The 13,452-nt window shown below is 36.0% G+C and overlaps 1 protein-coding gene across 13 annotated transcripts in view; it reads left to right on the top strand.

Moving 5' to 3' along the window:
• Nucleotides 1–13,452, top strand: part of PPFIA2 (PTPRF interacting protein alpha 2) — a 505,851-nt gene that overhangs the window by 455,339 nt on the left and 37,060 nt on the right. The window lies entirely within an intron of this gene.

Below are 13,452 nucleotides of genomic sequence, written 5' to 3' on the forward strand. Positions count from 1 at the left end.
TAACTGCCAATTCATTACCCATATCACCTCCCTAGAAATATGATGATAGGGTGTATGACAAACTCACTAAGTATTTACAGATTTGAAAATATGTTTTATATCTAAAATTAATTGAAAATTGCCAAAAGTGTTAAATTACTTATTTAAGATGATGTTCCCTCAACACTTTGAAAGACCTCCTCTTCCTGTTTCCGGTTTTCTATCTCTTGACTGTCATGCTTTCATACAGAACATGTAGGATTTCTTTATATACTCTCTTTCTCACTCTGAAAGTTTAAGATTTTTCTCTTTATCCTTCGGGCTCAGAAAAGTTATAAGTATTTCTACTCAAATATTTTTTGTTTCATTTTTCTACTTTATGCTTCTAATGTGAAGATTTGTTACACTGTACTATCTTATACTTATTGACTTAAAGGACTTTATTTCTACACTATTTCCAAGAAGCTAGTTTTTACAGATACTGTGGCATTAAAGTTGTCTGTCTCAGTAGCATTACACCTTTCTGACACTCACCAGAGTTCTTGACAGGCAGGGAACATATTAAAATTTATGAATACCCAGTGAATGATTAGTTTTCTCTAGAAATATAAATTCTGAAATTTTTATATCAATTTTTCATCAGCTAATATTTTTCTCCTGCATTTTTAATACTGTGTAATTTTTTACAAAAACATATATTCATACTGAAATCTGTATCTTGAGAGGAATTGAAATATGTATATCATATGAATATTAATATTTGGCTAATTTATCACTTTCAATTTTTTGTTATAGGTAATATATTATTATATGTTTTATTTGCTGTGCTCTCCTGAATGGATATTACTGCTAAATGAAAATGGATTTTATATTTGAAATCAATTTTTCAACATCATTAAAATGAAATTAACATTCCAACTCGGCTATCAGCAGCATCCTCTAGAGAAGAGTTTTATCCTTCAAGCGTGGCAGTCACACTTAATGACTACCAATGAATCTTTGTGTTAGCACTTCAAAGACATAACAGTGAAGCTCTGTAGATTTAGTTAATTTATTTCCATTGCAATCCTAAGGGTCTCCTTTAGAGCATAATCTTTAATGTGTTTTGAGACTCTGCACTTTTAATCTTTACCATTTGGAAGGTTCCGAGATTGCCTATCTCTAAGCAAAATAAATGTCACAGAAAATATTCATAATTAAAGGTATCATATCAATTCCACAGCAGTCTTTCATTTAATAAATATTTATTAAGGACCTATGTGCCAAGTTAAATTTTAAAACAGGGTTTATTTCAGAGGTTAATTTGTAAAGACATGCTAGAAATTTTTGACTACACTTTTCCATCTAAGTAATATATATATGGAAAGTAAATATTTTCACTTTCCCCCACAAATATCTATTTTGTATACATGTTAGAGGAACTAAATCTTTCCAGATTAAGCAAAAAGGGGAATTCACTGACAGGATGTTAGAATTCACAAAGATTGCAGAAATAACAGAGCCAAGACAACTTCTGATTTTCAACATTAACTAATTGTGAACTATCTCTAGAGTGTTGCTAATAACTCATATTTCTTATTTGCATTTGTAAAATCTTAGCTGAAAACATCTGATTGGCCTAATTTAAAAAAAAAAAGATATTTGTACTCAGATCAATTTGTTACAATCAAGCATTCATTTAGTTACAGACATGGAATACGGGAGCACTCCTTGGCAACCGGCATAAAAGAATCTAGTCATGCAGAATATTTCAGAACATAAACATAAGGTTCTCAAATTTCTCTCTTTGGTAGTGTGTCCCAATTCCTTCTTGGAACTCTAAAAGTGTGTCTTCTCTGCCTGCACTGAGCTGGAGCTATCTTTGCCATGGCATCTAATCATGGATTATCCTGCCTAACTCCAACCATGGACAATTTTAAGAATTGCCTGAACCTAAAAAAAAATAATAATATCCCAAAGCTACAGGTCAACATGCATTGAAATTTATTATTAAAGTAATGCTAAGGAAAATCAAAGTGCTCTTTCTATATATTTGATCTATTTGGGGAAAAGAAAGAAGAAGGAAGGGATTGAGTGGCTGTTTTTGAACCCATAGTACAATATTAATAGATTACAGAGTAAATACTGTATTTTCCCATGTATAAGACACTTCCATGTATTAGACACCCCTTAATTTGGGGGCCTGATATTTGAAAAGCAATATATTATATAAGGTTATTGAACTCAACTTTTACTTATCATAAAATTCATACAACTTTCATCACTGTCAAAACTCCCATCCATTAGCTTGTCCTCATTTGTGTCTGATGACGAATAACTGTCTTCAACAAGGAGCACAAAAACAAGTACGAAAAAGCGGGACATGCAAGTAAAAAATCTACAACCACTGAATAACAAGATGCACCCAGTTTTTAGACCCCACATTTTTTCAACAAAAGGTACATCTTATACACTGGGAAAATACAGTAGAACAGAAGCATATATAGTTTTCATATTCTCTGTCCTTGTAAAATGTAAAATAATAATTAATAAGAAGAAATTAAAACTCAAGATAGCTACATATCATAGAAGAAATACCTTTTCTAAATATACTTTTGCTTGTTTTGATTGATATTAAAGGGACAGACATGAAAACAAATTCTTGCCCTTAAGTATTTCCCAGGGCACTTTTTCTTCCCTAAGTCAGTGATCTGTGAACAGAATGAGAAAAGTGTCATGAGCCTGAAATCATCTCATGCTCTTATTTATTTTATTTTTTTTTTCATTTTTCCGAAGCTGGAAACGGCGAGGCAGTCAAACAGACTCCCGCATGCGCCTGACCGGGATCCACCCGGCATGACCACAAGGGGGCGATGTTCTGCCCCTCCGGGGCGTCGCTCTGTTGCATCCACAGCCATTCTAGCGCCTGAGGCAGAGGCCACAGAGCCATCCCCAGCGCCTGGGGCCATCTTTGCTCCAATGGAGCCTCGGCTGCGGGAGGGGAAAAAAGAGACAGAGAGGAAGGAGAGGGGAAGGGGTGGAGAAGCAGATGGGTGCTTCTCCTGTGTGCCCCGGCCGGGAATCGAACCCGGGACTTCTGCACGCCAGGCCGACGCTCTACCGCTGAGCCAACAGGCCAAGGCCTCATGCTCTTATTTAAAAGATGTTCTTCGAGGTAAAGACTGGACACCTCACTGTAGTTTTCCAACTAAGTGGAAAATATTCATAAGATGATAACCAAGAGTAAATGGAGTCCTTTAACAAGAAGCTGTGCCCTTCAAAGTTTCAAACATTTTCTAGACATGGAGATGATGGAAAATGCTCTGAAAATATCATTTATTGATTTCAGCAAGGTATTTTATATATATACCTCATATTCTGTTCCATTTTTGTCCTCATTTTTTATGTAGTAATGTTAGTAATCTCTTTTATATGTAATAAATATTTAATAATCACATTGAGCAGTTATAATATGCTAGCCACTATTCTACACATTTTATGTTGTGTTATATCTTTTAATTTTCACAAAGCCTTAGAGGTAGTAACTACTATTTTCTTTTACACATGAGGAAACGCAGTTGTCCAGGCACTGTGGTGTACAAAAGTGCAGATCTCCTGAGTCCTGATTACATCTGAATGACTTAGGATTTCAGTTTAAAAAGTGTCTAGTCAAAATAAGAATCCCTCATTTTCTTTATACTCTGAAAAAAGCAGCGTATATTTTTCCCTAGAGAATAATTTCTTACCCAACTCCAATCCTTCCTTCAAAATGAACAACAAATATATTCAAACCAAATATAGGGGGTCCTCGGGTTATGACACAGTTTCTATGACAGTGACATAACTTGAATTTTGGTGTAACTCGAAACAAACCCTAACCTAACACAAATGGAACACTTGCTCTTTTAACAGTCCAAGATGGCATAGGTAGGTGTACTAGGGGACGCCAACCCCCTCACTCATATGCCGTGTTACTGCATATTTTTCACTGCACACAACTGTAGTAAGGTCAGTAGTCATGGCCACCATCACAGCCGCCTGGCCCGTGTAGGTTCACATTTGATTCGGACAGATGGTAATGAAACAACAGAGCCAAGAACTGATGGGCCATTACCTTTAATTCTAGTTTACACTAAACAGGTGAGAAATACACACAGGGGGAAAACACTTCCCTTTCCATTCAGGGCTCCCAAAGCCACTGACTCATCCGAGTATTCCTAGAATCAAAGGCCCCACCAGCCTTATTCACTTTTGTTCCCCATCTCCTTCTCTCTGCACAAACTGCACAAACTGGCTTCTCCTTCAGTACTCTGCCATCTTGGCTACCTCTCTTCTGCAATGCTGATGGCAGGAACTGAATGAGAGAGCCCTCTGTCTTCCTTATTTTATAGTGTAAAAACTAAAGCCTTTAAGCCAATATACAAATAAAGTCTCTGATACAAAACCACTTATCTGAAGCATAAATGGAATTCCTCATAAGAGTGCACCACCCCACATCATGCAAAAGGGTGTGGGGGAAAGCTTAATTTTGAAAAGATCTTAGTAGTAAAAGGGTGGAAAGGCTTAGTCTTGAAACTAAGCCTTAGGCTATAATGACCTTGCCAGCTGACAGCCTCTCTCCCACACTCAATACAAACTATAAACGAGCAAACATATGCATCATATTTGCAAACTTATTTGACCACTAGCAACCAAACTAGTTTGCCCACATAGTCTTTTTTTTTCTCTCTACCAAGAGAGAGGAGGGGAGGCAGACACAGACTCCCGCATGTGCACTGGCCAGGATCCACCTGGCAAATCCAGAGGGCAATGCTCTACCCATTTAGGGAGTTGTTCTGTTGCTCAGCCTTTCTCAGTGTCAACAGCCAACTTGCTCCAATCAAACCATGGCTTTGGGAGAAGAAAGAGAGAGATAGAGAAGGGGAGGGGTGGAGAAGCCGATGGTCGCTTCTCCTGTTTACCTTGACTGGGAATCAAATGCAGGACATTCACATGCCAGGACGACACTCTACCACTGAGCCGACCAGCCAGGGCCCCACGTAATCCTTAAGTATGATGCTAATGATGTAAGCTGAAACACATCTCATTTTTTAAAGTTTTTATGGGAGTGAGCATCATAACTTGAAACATCATATGTTGAGACTGTCATAACCCAAAAAACCCCTGTATCTATTTTAAGACAAGGAGGGGTAGGTAGTTTCAAAATACAAGATAAAACCATGTTATAAAATGGACTTTTCTGATATAATTAGTCCCACAGAATACTGCAAAGTTTGATATAACAATAGTAATGATCACTAACAAAAAAGCAATGTAAAAAGTTTTTTAAGTGTGTGATTTAATCAATCTAATATTTATTCCGGTAAAACTTACAGAGTTAGTGTCTAATAACAAGGACAATTTAGTTCCTTTTCTAAAAAGAAAAAGGAGTATCACTAATTAAAGGTACATTTAAATATAATGTTGATGTCTTGATCTAGAAAGAATTCTCCATGCTCGTTTCCACAAATTTGAGATGTCACAGTAGCTCTGTATTGTGTTTTTCATAAGGTTATTGAAGATGTGGTTTCTTTCCACAGTTATTTAAAATTAGCCACTCATGAAGCAATTTCCTTTTCCATGTCTCTGCAAGGAAGACACTGCCTTTTTTGAAGGGCAGTGATCATTCATGTCCTATTGCCATGGTTTTATAAAGAAGCAGTCTTGACTAAAGCTATTCCTTTAAAAAATATATATATATATATGTATATTTTATTCATTTGTATATGCAAACATACAATGAAATGTGTTTTTTCCAGATTCCACTTAAAATTTTAATTTTGGGCTTGACAGGGTTAAGTTTGTAAAACTAATGAATAACAATATTCTTAGAAGAATAAGGATTCTTAACCTTTCTTAAAGATGTCTCCAAAAGCTATTTGAAGTCAAGATTAACTTTAAAGAAGTTGTTTCTAAAGAAATGCCATGATGACCCATACTTAAAACTTTTGAACCATTTTCTTTCCCTGACAAAAATTACTAGAAATGTGCTCGGCTATCTATTTTTATCCATAGCCCATCATCTGACTTTCTATGTAAAGCAGTTCCTCCTGTAGCCCTGGAGTGCTTTTCTATCCACATGGTTCACAGCCTAACCTTTGAGTCTCAGGACTCCATCACTTGCAATAGTATCCTTTACTCCAATTCAGATACCTCCTGTGGTCATAGTCTGACTCTTGTCATCACCCCCAAGTCATTCTGTTCCAAAATTACTGATTTAACATATTATTTCTTTCTAACTAGAGTCTCCTCCTTTCAACAGTCTTTAGCAACTTCTCCCACTATCGTGTATTTTAAAACTTCTATCCTTTCCCACCTCACTAGCCTTTTCTGTTCTCTCCACTCTCCCTATTTAGCAGAGACTCCATGATCATAATTTCAACAAAACCAAAACTTCTTAAATTTCTTTTCTCCTCTTTCATTTGCTTATGTCCACGTGTCATAACCACAGCCACCAGAGAATTTTTGTTCTTCATGTCTATATTTGGGCAGCTCTGTGCTACTGGAGAAAGTTACAGCAGAGAGACCTGCACCAGCTTCATCTGGGATTCCAACAGTGCCCGGAAATCTCAGTGTCTCCCTCTGACCAGTCTTCTACTCTCTGCAACTTCTGTTAGAAACTTTCACTGTCAGATGTGCATCTTATGCAGATGAGCTCACATTCTACCGTCAAGAGAATAAAGAAAACAAAGCAACTGAGTACTCTGAATTGTTTTTTATCTAATACACTCTAACATTTGCCCCCATTCTGCGTTTTTATTATTACAGAAAATTAGGTTTTTGTCTTTTTGCTTAAGGCCATCCCTTCCCATTTTCTCAGTTATGTTGTGCTGATCTCCCACTCGATCTTATCAAATTCAGCTCTCTTCTGTATTCTGGCCACCACTCTTTCAACATTCTCAAGCTTAACCTTTTAAAAGAAATCTTTTCACCTGATCTGTGGTGGTGCACTGGATAAAGCATCGACCTGGTTAGCTGAGGTTGCCAGGTTGAAACCCCAGGCTTGCCTGGTCAAGGAACATACAGGAAGCAACTACTGTGAGTTGATGTTTCCAGCTCCCCCCTCCTTTCTCTCTCTTTCCTGACCTCTCTCTAAAAATCAATAAATAGGTTCTAAGAAAAAAAAAACACACAAAAATACAAGAAATCCTTTCTTCATCCCACTTTTCCACTGCAGTTACTACCCATTCACTGCTCAGTATGGTGCTGATAATTGATGTAAGAATATTTCCCTTATCAACTTGAAACTACAAAAGCAAGCGACAATTATAGTCCACAGATAAATCTCATTTAATAAATTATTTCACGTGAAGTTTTACATCTCCAGTTTACGAGTTTATAAACAGGTAAAGGACCATTCATTTGATAGGAGATCTAGAAGATTAAAGTTAAACAACTGAACATTAAAGGCACTTGTTTTGGAATATGACATGTGCTAGCTGGCAACGTCTTCTTGTTTTGTCCAGATGTACTCTGATGTTCCCAAAGAAACATTATGCTAGTAATTGGATTTGATCTGCTTATTCATTAGATGGTAACTTAACTTGTCCTTTTCTCTGTCAATTAAAATTTGTTATTTAGCTATTACTTCCAGTGATCTTTAGCTAAAAAAAACAAAAAACAAAAAACATTGTTCCGACAGACTCTTTCTTGCTATTATCATAATCTTTACAATCTATAGTAGAAAGAAAAGGAATAATAAGCTTATAGGTGACTAAATAACTGCTTATAGAAAAGAATTTATTAATTTTTATAATAAAAATTAAACACTTTATCCAACCAAAAAAAATCTGCATATATACATCTTCAATACAGATTTATAATATATTACTACAACTCTCTGAGTTGCTTATGAATATAGCTTTTTTTTTTGCAGAACATGTATTTTAGAATGTCATGGACTGAAAAACTTAATATTCAAAGTAGGATAGCTCTTAAATGTGTCTCTTAAATAAATTGACTATGGAAGACAAGACAGTTCATAAAAACTATGAGAAATCAGATAGCTTACACAAATTGATACCAAATATATTAGAACTTTAAGCAATTCTTGTTGAGTGATACTTTTTACTTGTTTCCATCATTTCTCATGTTTTATACTTAATGTATTTTTATAGGTACAAGTTTCCTATTTTCAAAAAAATAATAAACATGTTAAGAGTATTAATAGTCCATTTTCAGCAGATTTAATCTGCTTGTTTTATTGGAGAGCAATTCCTAGAAAACTGGTAAGCCACAGAAGATTATGTTATCTATGGGAAACATTGGTCCAAATTTTTTGCAGTTTTCATGTAAAGCTTAGAAATTGCCTTGTTTTCAAAGCTCATGAAAAAGTTCACAAGTATGTTAACAAGGAAACCATCTTCATTACTTAGAAGCTATCTCTTTCTGGTCTTAATTTTCCTTCTGTTTCATGTATAATGTAAAAAGTATGCCTTAAATTTCTCAGGATGTAGTGATGCCAACTTGTATGGACGATTATGTTTTTTGTTTATTTGAGAATTTAAAGCGTGTGTCACAGCTGTCCCAATGCTCACCTCAAAGAATGTGCATTTCTTTGTCGTGCCTATTTAAGAAAATAATAGGAGGTTTCTCTGAATGAATGCGTTTAGAGGAGGCATGTGCAGGGTGTTCCATGCCGCATCAACCTTTTCTTTGTAATGATTATGCAATTTAAAAAACTCTCACATTCACCTTATTTCTGAGATAGAAATTTCTGCTTCATATTTTGTTACTTTAAATATATTTTATGCGTTGTAGTAAAAGTTTTCTATTATGCTTGTCTAGAAGTTTTGAAATAATATTCCTATTGCTTTTTTGTTAAATTATTTATATCCATCTTTTTTCCAGCGCCTCTACTATATTCAGGGTACAAGTGGGCTTCTTCAAACACTACTTTTAAATCAATGTTGTTTTTATAATGAATTCTGATAATATGGGTAAACCAATCTCACTCATTGTTTTTCCTCACGGCCACGTTTATGAAGATCTGTTCAAATAAATGTTTCTATTGAAAGAGATTCAATTGACACAGAGTCAACATTTCTTTTGTCTGTTCAATCAAAAGAAGAAGTAATGTGGCAAGGAGAGAAGAGTGATAGAATTTTTTTTATACTTTCTCATGTTCTAGTAACTGGCACAAACATATTTACAAAAATAAAAATACTAATTACTACTATAGCACTTGTTAAAATAAAAAAAATTATGGACCTAGAATGCACCAATTTTTTTTTCTTGCCTCAAATTAAGTTGAGGACATTTAAGATTGGAACCTGCTAGTCGATTTGACCACATTATATATGAGAACTAGAATACAGATATGCTGATACTCAAACCAGTTCTTTCTTCAAGTTGCTGCCTCTCCAGAAGTCTTGGTGTATTTTATCTTGAGCTCTAACAATAGGCTTAGAAGGCTGTATGAGAATCTGAGTGTCATTTAGTAAGTTATTTGCTTCTGTTTGTAAAATAACCCAGGTGTGCCCTGAGGTAAAGAATGCTCTTCATCGCCTGACTGGGCGGTGGCGCAGTGGATAGAGCGTCGGACTGGGATGCGGTGGACCCAGGTTCAAGATCCCGAGGTCGCCAACTTGAGCACGGGCTCATCTGGTTTGAGCAAAGCTCACCAGCTTGGACCCAAGGTCGCTCGCTGGCTCGAGCAAGGGGTTACTTGGTCTGCTGAAGGCCCACAGTCAAGGCACATATGAGAAAGCAATCAATGAACAATTAAGGTGTCGCAATGAAAAGCTGATGATTGATGCTTCTCATCTCTCTCCGTTTCTGTCTGTCTGTCCCTATCTATCCCTCTCTCTGACTCTCTCTCTGTCACTGTAAAAAAAAAAAAAAAAAAAAAAAAGTTCTTTATCAAGGTGCTTGATTTCCCCGCCCTGGGTATACTAGAGGCTGGGGAAAATGTGGTCATGCATGTTTCAAAGTGGCTCATTTTCAAGAGACAGACTTACTGGTCAACTATTCAAACAACCCTGATCATGCTTTTGGACGCAGTGAGTATGAATATGTCGTGGTGAAATAAAAATAAGGCACCCTATTTCTCTCATATCCGAGCTTTCGCACATCTGAAATAATGCTCTTGTTTTAGCCCATGGCTTCCTTTGGATTGAAATGTATCCATTAACGTTTGTGTGCTTTTCTTTTCCATCCATCCTTCTCCATCTCATGAAAAGCACATCTGGGTAAGTGACATCACCATGGCTGCTGAACGTATTTGCTTTCAGCACCACCCTCTTTTTCTTTTATGTTCAGTATTTCTCTTTCCCGTTGTAACACAGACTGCACTGCCTCTGACCTAAAAACTAAAATTGTGAAGTGTGTATTTCCACATCATAAAAAGAATCATTGGTTCAGAGAAATGTTTATATTTAAATGAATCATGTTTGCCTTCCAGGCACTTACGTTTTTGTTTTTGTTTTTTTTGGTACTGTGAGACACATATCAACAGATATGCCAGTTGTCAATTCCCCTAGTTCTCAAGTCATTCTCTGGGGCTTAGTGAGATGACCAGTGAGGCTATTGGGGACTTTGGTCTAGGCTGCTTGGCTGACCCTGCCTGTGTGTTCCCTAGCGCTCTGTGGTTCTGCACCGACAGTGTAGTCAAGAGACAGTCTTTTTCAGGCACCAGAACTGCGTTTAAATGAAGATGGTAGAATGCTGGATCTTCCCCAGTAGAATTTTTACACTCAGATTCCAAAGTTCATCTTGGTTTTGGCTGAACTCTTTCGTTCTGTGTTCTTCCCATTGTTTCCTGTACACAAAACTTTAGAAGTTTCTGCTATTCGGAGTACAGTTTCAAATTTCAAATCTTATCCTTTGAACTAAAAATGAGACAATGCTCCTATCCAGTCTGAATACAAATTGGGCCTCAAAGGAAACAAATTATGCATAATTTTTATACAATATTTACACTGGTATAAACTTCTGCATTGGTAACATGGTGAGCTATTTAACACACTTTTGATGAGGGGATGTATTGCTTTTCAATTCAAAGCCAAAAGCTGGGAAGGGGAGGTGAACAAAGTGGTTCCAATGAGATGCATGTCCAGGAAGCAATGGAGAGTGTCAGGAATTGACTAGATAAATATTTATTTCTCCTACTCTAATTTCAAGTTATAGTCACTACTGCTATCTACTTAATTATATAATATATTTACTAGAGTTAGGATAAGTTATGATATTTATAGAAGCTCTAATCAGTGTTCCTAAAAATGAAAGGCAAGCTGCAGTTCAACTTGGCTGGCCAAATGGACGTAGTAAGAGCTTACATGTTTGAAGTAATACATATTTTGACATTGGATTTTAAAGCGTTTTTTTTTTTCATGTCATTACGTAATATTGGTCTTCCATTTTATCAATAACATTCTTTTAAGTTTCATTAGGAAAATAATCCCAAGAAATAAAACTTTACTTCTCTGTCCCTTTTGAATATAATATTGAAAAATAATAAGTTTCTGGTGCATTGTCATTTATGGACTTTAAGGAATCGATATAATTGCCTCAATTCCAAAACACACAGTTTCTTCTTGTCTCACTGTGCTCCTGGAACTTAAAACATTTTGACTTCAAAATCATTCCCTTAGTATAATTGCTAAAAGGAAGTGAAGGAAGTTAAAAATGTCAGGAGAAGATAGAGCAAACAGTGATGATGTGTAAAAATTTGGGGTGTAGAATTCAGAATCAGAAGACAAGGGTTTAAACCCCAACTTTCCTACTTGTTTGCTGCATACCCTTGAGTGACTGGATTAGAGTCTCTGCACTCACCAGTTTGGCTTTCAACTTCTTCATCCTCACAACAGTATGGGGAAATACTATAAGCTCAGAAGTATGAAAATTATAAACTTCAAATCAGAGTGAAAGGGGGTTCAAAATTAGATGAAGTCCTAAAGCCATCCAGTCTAAATGGAATGCACATAACCTGAAAAATTAAAAATTACCAATGTTCTTTTAATAAGTCCCTAATTTACTCTCCGTAAAGGGTTGGGGAGAACAAACCACAGTGTCTTAAAAAAGTGAAATGGGCCTGACCAGGCAGTGGCGCAGTGGATAGAGCGTCAGCCTGGGATGCGGAAGGACCCAGGTTCGAGACCCCAGGATAGCCAGCTAGAGCGTGGGCTCATCTGGCTTGAGCAAAAAAAAGCTCACCAGCTTGGACCCAAGGTCACTGGCTCGAGCGGGGGGGTTACTCAGTCTGCTGAAGGCCCGCCATCATGGCCATATGAGAAAGCAATCAATGAACAACTATGGTGTCCCAACGAAAAACTGATGATTGATGCTTCTCATCTCTCTCTGTTCCTGTCTGTCCCTATCTATCCCTCTATCTGACTCTCTCTCTCTGCCCCTGTAAAAAATTAAAAAAAATTTTTTTCTAAATTAAAAAAAAAAAAGTGAAATGGTTTAATGAAAGGTAACCCAAACCCCTTTAGTTTTCAGCAGCAGCATGAGTAATCGCGTTGTTCTATCACATTTATGCGTGTGTGTTTATAACTCTTTAATGGTTTTGATTAAATTCAAAATAAAGTGAAGAAATAAATTATGTAAACCCCAACTCAAATTCACAAATATATTGAATTTCTTGCTTGAGACTATGCTCTCCATTTCAAAGCAGCTTAGAGAAAAAAGGTTTCAATATGAATGAATTCGCTTTTTAATGTAATCAAATCATTTCAGTTCTGAACAACCTAGCATGTGTTCTTAAACTCCAAATAAAACACTATGTTCATATGCAATGGACTTTTATATGTACTGCATTTGAAATGTGCCATAACAGGATACACAAATTCATACACTTGCACGCATACAAAATCACAGGGTGATATGCTTTCCAAATCAAGTCAAGTATGTTCATGTTGGATTTGAAACTCTTAATTTTATGTAGCTAAATACGTATATTTAAGTAATCAATGTTCTAACGCAACTGATTGAGATTTAGAATGCATTTCTGTTCAGAATAATTATGGTAATTAAAATATATATTTTCAGCTTGCAGATGTTAAAAGAAAAATTGAAGTGCATACTCTTACTAAAGTTACATTATGAGAGTCTGTGATTTGAACACAACAAATAAAACAAAACAAAAAACTTTTTTGAAGGGCCACATTATCCAATGATAATTCAAAAACTTGTATGGTTAAATTTCTGTTCAGAAAGATAATAGAATTATTTGTGCACATTGGATTGACTCTTGTCCAGATTCCAATCACGTATCCCAAACCAGGTCAGACTCTAGAATCATGTGGAATGGTACTATTCTGATGATGTGGCTCAAAAAGTAGACTACAGGAATACAGTAGGGAATACAATTTACTGAAACAAAAGTATCTGAATGTAAGCACTGGCTGATAAATTCAATATTCACAACTATTTACTGAGCACCTCTTTTCTCCCTGACCCTGTTTCAGATGCTTCAAATTTATCTCTGAACAGAATATATGAACTTATTTTCTA

Source organism: Saccopteryx leptura, chromosome 2, assembly GCF_036850995.1.
Source record: "Saccopteryx leptura isolate mSacLep1 chromosome 2, mSacLep1_pri_phased_curated, whole genome shotgun sequence".
NCBI classification, from domain to species: Eukaryota; Metazoa; Chordata; class Mammalia; order Chiroptera; family Emballonuridae; genus Saccopteryx; species Saccopteryx leptura.